Genomic DNA, 14,487 nt, shown 5'->3' on the forward strand with positions numbered 1-14,487 from the left:
GTTCTAGGCATAAACACATAATGTTGTTCAATAATTTGCATAACCCTATAAATTGGCTATTAACGTTATTTCCACTTACATTAGAGGCAACAGATTTAAAGAAGCTAAGTGAGTTTTATGCAATTTCACAACTGATACTGAGTCTTGAAGTTGGAATTAGAAATCCAGACACAGGACATCTGGGTCAGGCAGGCAGGATAAAGTCATATATTGAGTCCCCCTGGGGACATTCACCTGCACAGCACAGAATGGAACAAAAAGAACGGAAGAGAGGATGTTTCATAAGACACAGCAGAAGAGGAATGATCTGGGGATTTTGCGTGCTCTGGACAGTCAAAGGGTGGCAGTTCACAGTGCTACACTATTTTCCCTACAGTGAGCGCTCTCGCTGTCAAACCCCAGCAGCCAGGCTACAGGGCCTCCTACTCACCACGAGCTCCTGCGCTTAATATGTCAAAACCCACCCAGCATATGGAAGTCAAGAAGTAGCAAGCTTTTGACTTCCTAGGAACAATTAAATACAGCACTATCAGTTTTTTTTCCAAATAAAGATGACAGAAGAAAAAAACCTACCATACAGCAGCATGATTATTTCCTAAAACTAGATATTTTAATATAAGAAAAATAGAAAGGAGCTCATCTCAGGAAAAAGGACTATATTTCAAACTGAGATAATTTAAAATATTAATTTTCTTCTATTTTATTAAGATTTCATTTATCCTTGGATGGATTAAAAAAAAAAAAAAACCTCGGCTGTGAATGGACACAACTCTTTAGATAGTTTTAGACAAGCACTACTCTAAGCCATGTGGATTCAGATAGCAGCAAGCATAGAATAATACTTTCCCACATTATCTGTTAATTTTATGTATTAACCTTTTAGAGAGGAGTGCTTGGAAATAGAATGTCAGTTCACAATAGAATCTTTCCTCTCTAACTATGTCACACAATCCATCAGGAATCATGTTTTATTTTATTAATTCAATCAATGCATGCTCCCATCATTGTACTTTAGACGAAGGGCTTTTTTAGTATACATGTGCACTTCTGCTTATAGAAAAGGCCAGTTCTGCCAAAGTAGCTCCTGGGAGCCACTTAAGGCCATCATTTGCTCAGTTTATGTTGCCAAAAACACACTCAGGAGTTAAAAGCATAACTAAAAAATTCTCACTAGAGGGTCTCCATTTTTTTTATTTTTTACTTTTCAGGAAGAAAACAGTGGAATAGAACTGGAATATCTCCAAAGTCTGTTGCAATTCTAAAATAACATGGTTCTGTAAACACACAGGCCACCAGAACTTGGCATTTAAGTACATTGTCGGAGTTGTCTCAGTAGGCACAGATGTATAGCTGCTCACTTTAAGAAGCATACCTTCATTCATTAATTTTGCAATATCAGAATATATGACAAGGATCCCAGGGAAAAAAATTAAGGCAGAGAATTAAAAACCCTAACAAATTTTGAAGATTTAAGACAATGTAAACCATATAGTATGAGGTGGGCGGGGGGTGCTCTAGAAATTACCTCCATCCTTTTCATTTTCCCCTCAATCTAGGCAAGCCCTATTTTTTGCCTGTCTTTGTTTGTTCAAGGAGGTGTCCTCTTGCCTTTAATTGTGTTTGCTATGGGTGGCAAAGCTTTAAACCTTTTACAGTAAAAGGGCACACATAAATAACCATGTATTCATAATGAAGCATAAATGCCCTTCATAAGCAGAATAAAAAGCCTCATTCCTCATTTGGAGGACAGGGCATTGTCTTTTCAACAAGCTTTACTGTCGAGCCCAGGAGACACCATTAGAACCGTTTTTTTTTTGTCCCTTCTTACCAATAAAGCCACTGAGACTGCAGTGGCAAATGTGAGTGTCTCGAAATTGTCGTGCATTAGAGAAATGGAAAGGGTCTCTCGCCACCCCCGCCTCCGACATGTGCTTTCACCTTTTCTATGGCTTACAATTAAGCAAAGGGATAAAAGCAGCTTCAAGACAAATTCTATTTTCATCTTCAGCCCTTTATTGTGGCTATATTGTGGGAAAATGAAAGCATTTCTTCCAATTTAATAGAGACCACAGTCTGTTGAACTGGAAATAGAGGGAGAATGTGCATGACAGATCTTATCTGCAGGGTGGGCCTTTTGTGTCTGACACATGTTGTATATTTCACTTAACTATATGTAGGATAATAATTATGTCCACTGCTGCTTTGTTGCCTGGAGAGCCATGGGAGAAAGAACTGTTTTTGAATAAAGAGAGTGAAAAAGTGGAGAATCATTTAAAATATATCAGATTTTTAAGAAAAAATTTTCTTGGATATGGAAAATAGCATTTGTCTGATATCTGTTTATATTAAATGTCAAAATCTAGGTTAGCAAAGATATTAATACTTTTCCCTTAAACTGCTTTTCCCTTTGGGAATTACCCAAACAATCAAGAACCTAATCAGATGCTTTTTCAAAAAGTACTGAACTTGAAATAAGATGGTTTTTCTAATAGTGAACATTCCATTTCTAATGAATCAAGGATGCAATATTTGTTAAAGTTCTATTGTCTCAAATTGCTACTGAGTCTCCTTTTATTCCTGAGCCATGAGCCCTATAACAAGCACCTAAGTGAAAAGTTCAGAGGGATAGGTCGAAACATTAAAAATTATAACCTGCGAAAGATTACTATGCCTCACTACCCTGAGTTTCTGGGGAGTGCCCTGCCTTTTTTAAAAGGGACCCAGTAGTTACTAGCTAAATCACTAAACTCAGACAAAAAAGGAATCCAAACTCCTCAAACAGTCACATTGAGCCAGAAGATAAGTACTAAGAGTGAGAATATTTCTTGACTTCTCTTTCTGAGTCCAACTCTCTAATCAAGGGGAGAAAACATATCTTGCAACTTATATATTAACCTGACAACTACGAGTTTAGAAGACAGGATCTCCCTGTGTAATAAAATTGCGAGAGATAGTGGTTTAAGAAGTGGCCACCATTCTGACAGGAAATGCAGCTTGCAGTGCACTTTTAAAGAACAGTGTAATTACATGTTCATTGCCAAAGCAGTGATGCATTGGGAAGGCTTGTCATTTTCCTTACATAGAATAGTCTGAAGCTTTCTTTATATTTATAATCATCTTGGTTTGCTCAGATGCACAAAACCCAAGTCCTTGTTGCCTTACATGGCTTTTTCAACAAAATAATTGTGAAGCAATTAATGAAGCTTTCCCCCTTTTTATCCACTTTCAGAACAAACTAAGATCAGTATAAATTTCTTCCCACCTTATGTGTCCTCAGGCCCTACCACATCCTCAATACGTTTAAATCATTCCTTCTTTCAGACAGTAAAGAATCTGCCTGCAATGCAGGAGAATCAAGAGATGTGGGTTTAATCCCTGGGTCAGAAGGTCTCCTGGAATGGAAAATGGCAACCCACTCCAGTATTCTTGCCAGGAAAACTCCACAGACAAAGGAGACTGGTGGGCAACAGTCCATGGGGTCGAAAAGAGTTCGACATGACTGAGCAACTGAGCACACACATTTTCAAAATTAAAATATTGCTGGGCACTGCCATCTGTGATGCCTGTATGCTAGACATTTACACATTGTCACAGCACAACCTGATGTTTTTTGCTTCTTTTTATCTTATTTTAAAAAATTGGACTATGACTGTTTTGGGGTCTCCCAGGTGCCAATGCAGGTGACATAAGAGACATGGATTCGATCCCTGGGTCAGGAAGATCCTTTGAAAAAGGAAATGGCAATACACTCCAGTATTCTTGCCTACAGAGTTCCATGGACAGAGGATCCTGGTGGGCTACAGTCAATGGAGTTGCAAAGAGTCAAGCAATTACACTTTCACTTTCCTGAAATATATCTCTGGTGTCTATATCACAAGTGGAGTGAGATTATTAATTTACAGGTAAATGCATAGCATCTCAAATTTCTAACTGTGGCTACTTTTTGAAATATGAGAAATTGTCTAGAAGAGTTTAATATGGTTTAGTTCTGCTGAACTTGCACAGTTTGTACAGTCTAGCCCTTTCAATTTGACACCAGAGTAACTACCTTGTTAATAACTTGTAATGTATCATTTATGATTTGTGAATGAGAGTAGAAACCTCTGGAATATTAAAATCACCTAGATAGATTTTAAAAGAGTAATGTCGGGACTCCATCCCAGGCCAATTAAATCAGAATCTTTGGAGGGCAGAGTAATCCAAAGTATTAGTACTGTTAGAAAGCATCCCTGGTGACATAAACGTGCAGTTGAGAGCCACTGTTCTAGGATATATAAGGTTATTGGTGCGGGAATGATTCTTACTTTTAAGGAGGGGAGTAATAATGTATGTTGTACTCACTCTTCTCATTTGGTTAGAAAGTCATACTTAGTACATTAAAAGAAAGCTTCCTCAATGTGAGGGATCATTTATGTTATAAATCCTTCCAACATATCTATAAATAACTATGGTTTTCCCTATATAAAATCAAGAAGGCAAATTTCTAAGGGTAGATTTACAAGAATCAGTTTCATATTGTTAGGTCATGAGCCTCCGCCTTCCAGACTTAAACAGGCACTGTGCACTAGACCACATTTGCTAATGGGCATCATAAACAGACACTGTGGTAGGCAGAATGGGTGCATGTGTGCTCAGTCACTTTAGTCATATCTGAATTTTTGCCATCCCATGGACTGTAACCCACCAGGCTCCACTGTCCATGGGATTTTCCAGGCAAAATATTGGAGAGGGTTGCCATGCCCTCCTCCAGGGGATCTTCCTAAACCCAAAATCAAACCTGCTTCTCTTATTTCACCTGCATTGGCAGGTGGGTTCTTTACCACTGGCACCACCTGGGAAGCCTGGTAGGCAGAATAATACTCCCCACCAAGATGCCCGGTTCCTAATCCCCAAATCCTATGGCTATGCTTCTTCAGATAACAGAATTTGCAGATGTGATTAAGGATCTTGAAATGGAAAGTTATCTTGTATTATCTAAGTGGCTCCAATATAATCACAAAGGCCCTTATATGTGGCAGAAGGAGTCCAGAATCTGAGAGGTTTAATGATGTAACTTTGCTGACTTTGAAGATGAAAAAGGGGCCACAAGCTAAGGAAGTAGGCAGAATCTAAGGATGTGGAAGAGGCAAGGAAACATTGTTTCCTTGAACTTCTGTAAGAAATGCAGCCCTGCTAACACTTGATTTTAGGACTTTTAACCTCCAGAGCTATAAGGTAATAAATTTGTGTTGTTTTGAGCCACTAAATTTATAGCAAGTTGTTATAACAGCAATAGGAACTTAACACAGATGTGTTGAATTACCTCTAACTTTGCCTGCCCTGAAGATCCCCTTCCACTTGTTTCTAAGTGTAGCACTCAGTCATTTATTTATTCAAAAAGCTGAATTAGATATTGAATATACGGCACCCCACTCCAGTGCTCTTGCCTGGAGAATCCCATGGACAGAGGAGCCTCGTGGGCTGCAGTCCATGGGGTCGCTGGGAGTCGGACACGACTGAGAGACTTCACTTTCACTTTTCACTTTCACGCATTGGAGAGGGAGGTGATGACCCACTCCAGTATTCTTGCCTGGAGAATCCCAGGGACGGGGGAGCCTGGCGGGCTGCCGTCTATGGGGTCGCACAGAGTCGGACACGACTGAAGCGACTTAGCAGCAGCAGCAGCATACAGAGGTATAATCATGGTCCTTGCTCTCAAGGAGTTCAGAGATAGTGTGGTATAGAAACCATCATCAAATGACTTAGTAAAGAACATGAAAGAGATTTGCAGAGTGCCATAAAGTGTCTTGTCCAGACTAATGAAGTTGTAAAAGATTGCTGGAGGAGGTGACACTTGACCTGTTTCTTGAAGAGTAAGCAGTGGAAATATTAGGCGGTAGATGCATGAGGTGGGGAAGTTGGAATATTACAGGTAAAAGCATAGATAAACAGTATAAGCAAAGAATTGATATGCGTAGGCAGAAAGAATAAGTAATTAGTATATAGATCTGTAGTATAAAGAATGAAGGGCTTCCCTCTTGGTTCAGACAGTGAAGAATCTGAATGCAATGCAAGAGACCTGGGTTCGATCCCCAGGTCAGGAAGATCTCCGGGAGAAGGGAATGGCTACCCACTCCAGTATTCTTGCCTGGAGAATCCCATGGACAGAAGAGCCTGGTGGGCTATAGACCACCTGGTCACCAAGAGTCAGACACGACTGAGTAAAACTAAATAGTATGTGTGGCTAGAACCCCAGTACAAATTACGCAGTGTTGAAATATGAAACATTCAAGCTATTTAGTTTCGTATCTACTTAGATATCATTCAGCAGCACCTCACACGGATATAGCACATGCATTCTGCTTAGAGTGACTCATTCAAAAAAAAAAAAAAGATGTTCTTGGAACCTTGGTCCTCCTGAAAATTAGGCTTCCCATAGACTAAATTTCCTAACATTCCAGACATGTTCAGGTAGAGCTGGTTCCAAATTCAACCCAAGCTGGGAAAGCTGAAAATTCTGTTCCAAATATCCTGGTCTCATCTGTCATCATATGATGATATGAGGAGCAAATGCATCTTATATCATTTAAGCCAAAGTAGAAAACTCTCCCACTGCCACTCCATCAATGCCAGAAAAATAGTAATGGGACTAAGATTTGAGGACAGGATTCTGAAGTAATAATCGATGCAGCATTTCAAATAAGAATAAAAAGATTTAGAATGCGTGTATTCAGTGTGTGTGTGTGTGTATGTGTGTCTGTGTAATTTTGCTTCTACCTCTTCTAAGCAGGCAAAAATCTTCTTGGGAGAGGGTCTCTTATGTTGTCTCCCACTGTTTCTTTCCTCCAGTTTACCTGTCCCCTGCCTCTAGACTCAGGTGGAATTCTACCATCAAACTTGCAGCTGGAGTAAAAGTTAAACATGGTCCATATAGATCCTCAGTCGAAACTCTGAATTTGTTATTTTTGAAAGTGTAAAAATTATCTCCAAATTGTTTTATTTTACTTATTTATTTATTCATCAGCCACAGCCCTCAGTATGTGGGATCCTTGTTCCTCAACCCAGAATCGAACACACCCCTGCACTGGAAGCACAGTCTTAACCACTGGACTGCGCAGGAAGTCCCAAGGTGATTATTTTTTATAACTGACCATTATCAGCATCTCCCACCTTACTTTTCTTCGTTATTATTACATATACTTCTTATAAGGTCTTCCCTGGTGGCTCTGTTGGTACAGTCTGCCTGCAGCGCAGGAAACCGGGGTTCAATCTCTGGGTCGGGAAGGTTCCCTGGAGAAGAAAATGGCAACCCACTCTAGTATTCTTGCCTGGAGAATTCCATGGACAGAGGAGCCTGGTGGGCTACAGTCCGTGGAGTCACAAAGAGCCAGACACTGCTGACTAACACTTCTCTTTCTTTCAAACTTCTTACACACATGTCTCTCCTGAGGGATTATAAACAACTAGAAAGGAAAGTACATGTCTTAATGCATTTACCAGTCACATTCAGTGATTGTAAGTCCCCATTTCATGAAACAAATTCGAAGTCCTCAGAATTTGATGTTTAAATGGTTCTTAATTCAGGAAGCATTAGGCAACATGGAATTTCAAATTTCCTTCAGCAAATGAATATTTGAGTTAATCACGGGTTTTGTGCTTCTTTTTTTTGTTTGTTTGTTTTAGAAAGTTGTCGATGAAGCGTTTAGACTTTTGAGACAAAAGTACATGTGGTATCTGAGTTCTTTGTAGCAGAGAATTTCATCATAGCTTCATTATGGAAAAATTTATGAAACATAGGTTTGCTGATCCTGCATGAATCCAAGTTTCCTGATACTAAGGTATTATGGCCTGGCGTGCTGCATTTCATGGGGTCACAAAGAGTTGGACATGAGTGAGCAACAGAACTGAACTGAACTGAACTGAAGGTATTATGATTCAGCAAAATACCTTCCTTCCATATGGCTGCTCTCTTGACATAGCCAAAAAACATTTCAGAGGTATTATATGAAAGAGTCAAGTCATTTTCAGTGGGGCTCATAACTTTCTTATTTCCTCTCCTCTTACTCATGATAGAACTTAAGAACCTACAGGAGTTAGGAAGTGGAGACAACCAAGAACTGCTAGTTACTGATTTCAAGTTACTAACTCATAGGATTTTAGGGTTCCACAATACTTTAAAAATCATTTTGTTTCACTCCTTCATTTGACAGATGGTGAAACCAAGACCCAGAGAGGTTAAGTGATTTATTCAAGTGCAAACACCTTGAAGCTGTAGAGCCAGGGCTAGATGCTGGATCCCCTGATCCCACTCCAGAAATCTTCCTCTTCACCAGGACTATATAGTTAAAGGATGCTTTATGTTCCTGCTATGAAACTGGTAAGGTGACTCTGGGCTGATTCTTTTCAGTCATAACCTAGGTGTATCAAATACTTATTTACCGCTGTTTAAAAGTTACTGCAAAATTTAGTAGCCTCGTTATTTAACACTCATGGTTCTGTGGTTGGATGTGCTCAGCTTGGGGAGTCCCTCATAATGTTGCAGCCATATTCCAGCTGAAGCTGAAAGCATGTCATCTGGAGGCTTCTCTACTCACATTTGGTACCTGGGCTTAGATAGGTGAACAGATGGAGGCTGGGCAGCCATCTGGTTCTCTTCATGTGGCTAGCTTGGGCTTTCTCTCAACATGGAGTCTTAGGGTTGCACTTTTTACATGGAGGTTGGCTTCCCCCAGAATGAGTGTTCCACAAGACCAAAGCAAAAGCTGCAGGAGTTTTTCTAGCCTCCGATGCCCCAGAATGTTCCATGTCTTACATTTTTTCTTGTACTCTATTCTATTAATGAAGCAACAGATTCAGCCCAAATTCAACCTTTCAAATGATGAAGTAGCAAAGAATATGTAGCCATGTTTAATCTACTTACCTCTGTATATTTCACATACATCATCTTACACAATGAATGCCTTTTTGTATCCATAATTTAAAATTGCATAAAAATGCAATCATTATTCAGATAAAATTGGGAGAAATATCCATCTGTTTATATATGGGAACTATTTCCTACCCCAGAATTACTCAAAGACCAGTGAATAAGGGTCCTCAACACTGCTAACTTGTTTACAATTATTTCTACAGGTATTTCCAATCTATGTAGGCAAAGAGTATAGTTTATCTATGTTTTTAAAATGGATTCATCTCTCATAATTGCAAACACATTAGTTTACTAGACAAGTAATATTCAATATATGCTGTTCTCTCCTTGAAAAATTGAAAAGCTAAAGTTTCTCCAATCAATGGTCTGCCCTGAGACCTGGAAAATTATAAGTACTGTATCTGTCTATTAAAATATGCTGTATTTTTAACAATCATGGAAAATCTGCAACACAAAAAACTAGTTGACACATTTTTTTCTTCTTTCCAGCATTTGATTCAGTGAACAGAAATAAGTTGTGAAATATAAATTAAATATATACAAAATGCCTAGAAGGAAGCAGACAAAAATATAAGTGGTTTTCTATGGTTGATATAAATAAAATAAAAATACTTTGCTTTTACTCATATGTTTATCTACCAAGAATATGAGTGATTTCAATACTAAATTTAAAAAGAAAAATTAAAAAGATAAATTTTCAGGAAAAAATTCTGTAGGATTCCTTCTCAACTGCTATCTTCATTTTTAAGTATTTGTTTTATGACTAATAAGTCTAAAATAAACTACATTTAGAAACTGCAGCTGAAATTTAGATATCATAACCTATTTATCTAGGAAATTAGAGGACAAATTGCATGCTTCAGCATCAAATATGCTACGAATATTTTACTAAACAGAAAATCATAATTAATATGTCCATTAAAGTATATGCATTTAAAAATATTCCAAGCTAAAATAATTATAGCTAGATTATAGCATAAAAACTTGAAACCATGAGCACTTCACTGAAAACACGTTATTAGACGAACTTATGGTTACCAGGGGAGAGGTTGCAGGGGAAGGACTAGATCGGGAATTTGGTATTGATATGTATACACTGCTATGTTTAAAGTGGATAGCCAACAAAGACCTACTGCATAGCACAGGGAACTCTGCTCAATATTATGTCACAACATAAATGTGAAAAGTATTTGAAAAAAAATAGATACATGTGTCTGTATAACTGGATCACTTTGCTGCACACTTGAAACGAACACAACTTTGTTAATCAACTATACTCCAAGATAAAAATAAAAAGTTAGAAAAACAAAACAAGAAAATATGTTATTGGAATATATCCAAAATTATCTCTTAAGAAGTATTTTGGTGTTGTAGATAAATAACTTTCAGCTTGAGCCTACACAGAAGGGTGCAGCTTTCTAGTAAGGCTTACCCCATGGAGAACAAATCCAAAAGACTGAAATCTTATAGCTTTCCCTTAACTGGCAACACTGAGTCACTGAACTCAGGATATTCATTAATTAGAGGGTGTGATCTTAGAGCTACTCTGACCTAGGTCTTATCAGAAATATCATTAAGAGAAATAGGACTCTTGAGCCTGATTCTCCCACAGGCCAACATCCATCCTTGAAAGATCACAGTGCCAGAGATTACCCCTACCCCATCGTCTGTCCTGTCCTTCCAAACAGCAAAACGCTTTTACTCAATGAGTTTCGAATGATCTTGTCATAGATCATAGGATCTGATAAGAAAGCTCTCTATGCAGGTCATTGTTTTATTTATTCTAAAGTGTTAATGAAGTCATCATTTAATATGGTACATTTTATCCCTCATGAAGAGATTCATCTCTGTTCTTAATGTAGATGTGCTTTCCCAGAATATCTGGGCTTATGTTACAGTCATTATACTTCATGTAATTTTTGTGTTTCCCTCCCCTACTTTATGGGTACTAGAAGATGAAAATCAAATTTCTGCAAAATTTATCATTCCTGGTCTTTAATCATACTTTCAATATTTAGGTGGTAAGATGAACAATATTGATTAATGGATGACTAGAAATCAGCCATATTTAACTTGAATTGCATGCCATTTTTAGGTATTTTTTAATTTGGAAAGACCATGGAGCTGGAAGGAAGGAGCACAAGAAAATTCTGGAGACTTTGATTACTAAAAATAGTTCCAAGTTTCTTATCTTGGTGAGGACTTTTAATGAATAAAGGGAGATGAGCTAATCAAGTATTTATCAGTGATTGTATCAAAACTAATCAAAAAGTTGAAAATCATCTGTTAAGATTAAAGATCCTGTGGCCTCACTTCCATCATTCATTTGCCACCCTGAGAGAATCTTCATATAAAATGAAATCAATTTAGTCAGTTTTCCTACCAGTGAGAGATTAAACCACAGAATCTCTTTTTATGGAATTTTAATTCCAGAGAAAACCATGTGTGGAATGTTTTAATGGACTTTACTTAATCACATCAGGAAGGGTATTTTTTAGCCTCTGAAGGCACAGTGAGAAGAGTCCCTGTACACATTTCATCTTCTGAAAATATATATTTAGTATATCTCATACACAAGGATGTGGGTCACAGAGCTTCATAAAATAAAATATAAATTAACATCTCACTTGTTCTATCTTGCTTTGGCCCTGATTTAAGATCACAGACCATGTATTGACAGTATGATTATTTTTTATTCCAGCATACTGCCAGAAAAGATACTCAACTGAACAGAGCAGGAAAAAATATTATTTTTATTTATTAACTGAGCAGTCTTTTTCCAATTTCCAGAAGCTAAGTAGTGGTCACCATACAGAACAAGACAAATTAAAAGGCAGAAATTTATCGGAAGCCTCACTGCTATCTGGGAGAAATAGGAATCTCTCTGGGCTCCCCAGAGAATACCTCCTACAGAGAAAATGACATTTTCAGGATAAAAGCCTGATATTTTCAAGGTCTTGTCCTATGCTTCTTATCCACCTAGGATTCTCAGTATACAAACTGATCTTAACCAAAAGAAAGGAACACCACTGACACCCTCTTCTTCACTTAGCTGCATATGTGTTAAGAAAATGAGCAGAGTTCATTTAATTATTCTTCCTTTCTTGTACAGATAGCTTCTCATTCTTTTTCCAACACAAGTTCTTAGGAGAAATGAAGAGTCCCAATATCTTGTTTCTTTTTCAGTGATTATTTTTCTTCCTTTAATTTTTTTTTTTAAATTACAGATTATCAAATTCTTATTTAACTTGATCTAATTAATAGACTGTATCACTCAGTTTGGTGACTAGAAGTGTAATGTACAATGCAATACAAATGGACACATGATTGTTCATTCCCTGACAATTCTGACTACTCCATCAGTCATTTGCTGTCTCAGGTGATATAATTTTCATTTTTATCACCAATTAAAAACATTATGAGAGATTTGGAGACACTACTTGAGTCAGAAAAAATTTTAAAAACTAAAAAACAATTAAAAGTTTGTATCCTTAATTGAAAATGAAAATGTTACCTTAAAAGGTTAATCCTCTATTTTGCTTACAAACTAATTATTTTGGAGTGGTTTATTAATTGATCAAGGTTTACAATGAGTAAGGCTTGCAACAAATTAATTTTTCTGATTAAATAAAAGAGAGGATAAAGGACACAAGTACAATTTGGAGTTCCTGTTTGGATTATGTTTCTACAAATGAGACATTTCCAGGAATACGTGATATGGTCCATGGACCTATGGCTTCCCAGGTGGCTCAGATGGTAAGAGAATCTGCCTGAAATCCAGGGGTCTGGGTTCAGTCCCTGGATTGGGAAGATCCTCTAGAGAAGGGAATGTCTATCCTCTCCAGTATTCTTGCCTGAAGAATTCCATGGATGGAGGAACCTGGAGGGCTACAGTCCGTAGGGGGTCACAAACAGTCGGACACGACTGAGTGACTAAGCATGCACGTAGACATTTTTTAGAGAGACAAAGATACAGTGACAACTGTCAAATCTATATTTCCAACCTTGCTATCTCCTCTAAGTTTCATAGACCAGGACACCAACGAAAAATCCTTCATTGACCTTGTGACACAGGAAAAGAAGAGGAAAAAGAAATTGTAGGAAGAAGAAGTGATTTTAGGGGGATTTAATAAGTTCAGGTTTGGACATGTTGGATTCTAGATTTGGATATGATGTGTTCAAGGATTAAAATCCCTTGCCTCTTGTTCAGTTGCTCAGTGGACTGAACTGTCAGACTCTTTGCGACCCCGTGGACTACAGCACACCAGGCTTCCATGTCCTTCACCACCTCCTGGAGCTTGCTCAGACTCATGTCCATTGAGTTGGTGATGCAATCCAGCCATCTTATCCTCTGTCATCCCCTTCTCCTCCTGCCTTCAACCTTTCCCAGCATCAGGGTCTTTTCTAATGAGTTGACTCTTCACATCCAATACTTCATTACTAAAGAATTGGAACTTCAGCATCAATCCTTCCAATGAATATACAGGACTGATTTCCTTTAGGATTGACTGGTTTGATCTCCTTGCTGTCCAAGGGACTCTCAAGAGTCTTCTCCAACACTACAGTTCCAAAGCATCAATTCTTTGGCGCTCAACCTTCTTTATAGTCCAACTCTTACATCCATACATGACTACTGGAAAAACCATATTCTGGCTAGCAGGAACTGGATTGTTTCTCTGCTTTTGTGTTCCAATATGCTCTATTTTTGTTGCTGTTGTTGTTGTTTAGTCACTAAGTCGTATTTGACTTTTTGCAACCCTATAGACTGTAACAAGATAATCACGATGGTGTGATCACTGACCTAGAGCCAGACATCCTGGAATGTGAAGTCAAGTGGGCCTTAGAAAGCATCACTATGAACAAAGCTAGTGGAGGTGATGGAATTCCAGTTGAGCTATTTCAAATCCTGAAAAATGATGCTGTGAAAGTGCTACACTCAATATGCCAGCAAATGTGGAAAACTCAGCAATGGCCACAGGACTGGAAAAGGTCAGTTTTCATTCCAATCCCAAAGAAAGGCAATGCCAAAGAATGCTCAAACTACCACACAATTGCACTCATCCCACATGCTAGTAAAGTAATGCTCAAAATTCTCCAAGCCAGGCTTCAGCAATACATGAACCATGAACTTCCAGATGTTCAAGCTGGTTTTGGAAAAGTCAGAGGAACCAGAGATCAAATTGCCAACATCTGCTGGATCATCAAAAAAGCAAGAGAGTTCCAGAAGAACATCTATTTCTGCTTTATTGACTATGCCAAAGCCTTTGACCGTGTGGATCACAATAAACTGTGGAAAATTCTCAAAGAGATGGGAATACCAGACCACCTGACCTGCCTCTTGAGAAACCTATATGCAGGTCAGGTAGCAACAGTTAGAACTGGACATGGAACAACAGACTGGTTCCAAATAGGAAAAGGAGTACATCAAGGCTGTATATTGTCACCCTGCTTATTTAACTTCTATGCAGAGTACATCATGAGAAACGTTGGGCTAGAGGAAGCACAAGCTGGAATCAAGATTGCCGGGAGAAATATCAATAACCTCAGATATGCAGATGATACCACCCTTATGGCAGAAA

This window comes from Bison bison, unplaced genomic scaffold, assembly GCF_000754665.1.
Source record: "Bison bison bison isolate TAMUID 2011002044 unplaced genomic scaffold, Bison_UMD1.0 scf7180017864530, whole genome shotgun sequence".
Lineage (NCBI taxonomy): Eukaryota > Metazoa > Chordata > Mammalia > Artiodactyla > Bovidae > Bison > Bison bison.